Source organism: Lampris incognitus, chromosome 7 (genome assembly GCF_029633865.1).
Source record: "Lampris incognitus isolate fLamInc1 chromosome 7, fLamInc1.hap2, whole genome shotgun sequence".
NCBI classification, from domain to species: Eukaryota; Metazoa; Chordata; class Actinopteri; order Lampriformes; family Lampridae; genus Lampris; species Lampris incognitus.
The window spans coordinates 5329652-5332566 of NC_079217.1; positions in this window are offsets into that span (position 1 = coordinate 5329652).

A 2915-nucleotide genomic window follows, 5' to 3' on the forward strand; every position below is an offset into this window, starting at 1 on the left:
CAACCAGCAAACACGGTTCGGGGTGAAACTGGTGTCCGGCTCATATTCAGCTCGGACTCAGACAAGCGAGACCACGGCTCGTTTTGCCGACCTCGCCCCTGGGACCACATACACAGCAGTTATAGAATACCTATCCTGCCATGTCACGAAGAGCATCTCCAGAGAGATTACTACAGGTATGTCAACTCGTAGCGTCCCTTCATCTGTTTTGTTTTCTTTTTCTTTTCGGTCCAAGGTGAAAAGGAACCTTAAAGGGGGTCCGGGTGGCGTAGCGGTCTATTCCGACGCCTACCAACACGGGGGATCGCCGGTTCGAATCCCCGTGTTACCTCCGGCTTGGGCAGGTGTCCCTACAGACGCGATTGGCCGTGTCTGCGGGTGGGAAGCCGGATGTGGGTATGTGTCCTGGTCGCTGCACTAGCGCCTCCTCTGGTCGGTGGCGTGAAAAGTACACGCGTGTGTGAAGGTGCAGTGCCAGCAGGGGGCGGTGATTGACTCAATGCCAGCAACTCCCCGTGGAGGAAAAGAAACATACAGCATTTTCCAAAATCCCTCCCCTAACCCTAACCCTAACCTGCCTTCACCTCTTAATCATCGCCCCCTGCTGGCACTGCCCCTTCATACACGCGTGTGCTTTCCACGCCTGAGCGAGGCAAACCGTGACACTGACACGTTGGACCGGCGGGTGTTTTACAGGCTTCGGCGTGACACCGGGTTGAGCAGGCGGCATGTGGTAGTCTGCAGCCCTCCCTGGATCGACAGAGGTGGTGGAGCAGCAAGTGGGGTGGTTTGGAAGAGTGGGGTAGTTGGCCGGATACAATTGGGGCAAAACAAAGGGGGGGGGGTGGGCCTTAATCGGGGGTATGGATGAATTTTGATGTTAACATTGTTCTGTAATCCTCATTTTTGTCCCTCTTTAAAGCTGGAAAGACGTATGAATCCAGCACTCGAATTCTAGGCCTTGAGTTTGTGTCCGACTACGCGAATCCCTCCAGCGAGCCGTTCAGAGACTTTGCAGCAAACTTCACAAAGCAGGTGAGGGAAAACACCATCAGACACACCCCCGACAGACATCTGACACACACACTTTTACGACCACCCGCTTAAAAAAATACTCCTGTGTTTGACAGAAACGTGACTCCCGTGTATTTCAGGTTGAAAGTAACCTCCGAAACCACATCAGAGCTCAGGACGTGGCGCTGGTTGTAAGGGACATTCAAAAGGGGAGTGTGGTCATCCATTTTGACTTGATTACTGGGACGGAGCTCGCCTCTCCCACCGCCAGCGTCGAGAGCGGCGTCATCGCCGCCCTGCAAGCACTGCCGCTTCAGGTGGATTTGAACAGCACCTACGTCAGAGGTGGATGAAGACACTGTTTGCCAACCGAGCCCCAAAATTAGACAAGTTGATGAAAAGGGGGGTTTTGCTAGAATGGTGATTCCACAGCGATGACGGTGGTGTTCATTGCATTCATTACAGAGGCGGATGTCTGCCAGAGAGGGAGCCACTCTTGCTCAGAGAACGGGAGCTGTTTAAGGGACGGGCCTTCGTATACATGTGAATGTAGGGAAGGATTTCAGGACGATAATCCAGCGGTGCCAGGCACCGACTGCACAGGTAGGAATATCTTCATAGTGTGAAACAGTAACAACACCACTTGAATTTGTTTCGTTTTTTCATTTTCTAACCCTGTTCTTAGATGCTTAGCACTACTACTACTACTACTACTACTACTACTACTACTACTACGCCTGGCTGCTCCCGTTAGGGGGCGCCACAGCGGATCATCCGTTTCCATTTCTTCCTGTCCTCTGCATCTTCCTCTGTCACACCAGCCACCTGCATGTCCTCCCTCACCACATCCATAAACCTCCTCTTTGGCCTTCCTCTTCTCCTCTTCCCTGGCAGCTCCATATTCAGCATCCTTCTCCCAATATACCCAGCATCTCTCCTCCACACATGTCCAAACCATCTCCATCTTGTCTCTCTTGCTTTGTCTCCAAACCGTCCAACCTGAGCTGTCCCTCTAATATACTCGTTCCTAATCCTGTCCTTCTTCATCACTCCTAATGGAAATCTCATCATCTTCATCTCTGCCACCTCCAGCTCCACCTCCTGTCTTTTCAACAGCGCCACTGTCTCCAAACCATACAACATAGCTGGTCTCACCACCATCTTGTAAACCTTCCCTTTAACTCTTGCTGGTACCCTTCTGTCACACATCACTCCTGACACTCTTCTCCACCCACTCCACCCTGCCTGCACTCTCTTCTTCACCTCTCTTCTGCACTCCCCGTTACTTTGGACAGTTGACCCCAAGTATTTAAACTCATACGCCTTCATCACCTCTACTCCTTGCATCCTCGCCATTCCACTGTCCTCCCTCTCATTCATGCATAGGTATTCTGTCTTGCTCCTACCGACTTTCATTCCTCTTCTTTCCAGTGCATACCTCCACCTCTCCAGGCTCTCCTCCACCTTCACCCTACTCTCACTACAGCTCACAATGTCCTCCACGAACATAGTCCACAGAGACTCCTGCCTGATCTCGTCTGTCAACCTGTCCATCACCATTGCAAACGAGAAAGGGCTCGGAGCCGATCCTTGATGTAATCCCACCTCCACCTTGAGCCCATCTGTCACTCCAACTGCACACCTCACCACTGTCACACTTCCCTCATACATATCCTGCACCACTCCGACATACTTCTCTGCAACTCTCGACTTCCTCATACAATAACACACCTCCTCTCTCGGCACCCTGTCATATGCTTTCTCTAAATCCACAAAGACGATTGTTGCTTAGCACAATTTATTTAAAAAAAATTTAAAAGAAAAAAAAATAGCTTTATTGACAGCTGATGATTGCTTATGGCATGAAAAAGGCTTGTACTGTCTCATAAAGAATTTACTTG